Source organism: Frankliniella occidentalis, unplaced genomic scaffold, assembly GCF_000697945.3.
Source record: "Frankliniella occidentalis isolate FOCC.00 unplaced genomic scaffold, Focc_3.1 Scaffold98, whole genome shotgun sequence".
Taxonomy (NCBI): domain Eukaryota; kingdom Metazoa; phylum Arthropoda; class Insecta; order Thysanoptera; family Thripidae; genus Frankliniella; species Frankliniella occidentalis.
In genome coordinates this window covers 189,044-190,404 of record NW_026267227.1, presented here as the reverse complement: position 1 = coordinate 190,404, position 1,361 = coordinate 189,044, and positions in this window count along the sequence as shown.

Below are 1,361 nucleotides of genomic sequence, written 5' to 3'. Positions count from 1 at the left end.
AGAGAGAGGCTTATGCTCCTGAATCTTAAAAATAACTGCTTATGGCAGTGTTCAATTCTATCAAGCAACTCTTGGGTGTTCGCGACTGGAAATTTAAGTACTTAAAAGGGTTCAATAGCGAATTTGAACTCTCAAAAGTGTCCGAAGACTCATGGCCGCAACCCTGAAGTTGAACACTTCTACGTATTTAACTTTACTGTTGGACACTGTTTAGTTTTCAAATAACCACTCCTGTCAAACACTTGAAAGTGTGCAACGTAGTGTTGAGCACTTGTATGAGCATGAGCATGAGCACGCCAGCTGCACACTTTATTTCTCGGTAGAGAAGAAGATGAAGAGGATAAAGCGCGCGTGCAATATGACGTGGGGTGCATATCATCCTCGCGGCACTTCCGGGTGCGCGCCCTCCCGGGCTATTGTCCCCCCGGCCCCGCGCGTGCCGGACGCACCCTGCCCCGCCCCGACCCAGCGTTATAATTGATCCCAAAACAGAGTCTTTCTCGCGTCGCAACGCGTCCTTCTCCCAGGACCTTCCACATCCTCTTCACCCCCCCTCCGCCCTTCTGCTCAACTTCTGGTCCCGCCGTCGGGGTCCGGCCAGCGGCGGCGCCACCCTCCGATCGGTGCAGCGAAGCGAGAGGGATGCGAGAGAGGGAGGAAGGGAGAGAGAGAGAGAGAGAGAGAGGGGGAGCGAGGGAGGGAGGGAGAGGGAGAGAGGGGGCGCAGGGGAGGAGGAGCGCAGGAGATTGCGAGTCTCGTTAAGATCGGTCCATTCATACAGTAACCCAATTGCGCTGCAGATTGCTTGTTACGGAAATTGCATTACATGCCGGTAGCTGTGACCCCCCGGCGCGGTGCGGTCCGAGCGGCCCACCAGGCCGGCCCACCCGGCTCCTCCTCCCGAAGGGGGCGGTTGTGGAACGGGGCACGCCGGGGCACACCGGGCTCCGCAGAGCAGCCTAATTGAGTCTACCTTCGCACCTTAGTCGCTGCCGACGCACCCGTTGTTATCACAAGGAGACCATAAAAGTACCTAACTACAATCTGGCAATATGCTGTAAACAGTACAAGGGCGAAACAAACCCGTGGCTCCTCTTGGCGCATTCGATTTGTTCAATGCTCGAACAGGCGCGTCCAGGGCGGCACCCCTCATTAACACGCCCCAAAGTTACCGAAGCAGACGACCTTTCGCAGGCCTCGAAACAGACGAATGAGATACACATATCATGCCCTCACTGTGAAAAATATCGTCGTAAACTTACAAAATTTTTGTAAACTCGAATTATAATTAATGTTGTAAATTTACGAGATCAGATTTTTATACTCGTGTGTGTTATGTGTACATCCGAGAGTGAGAGATT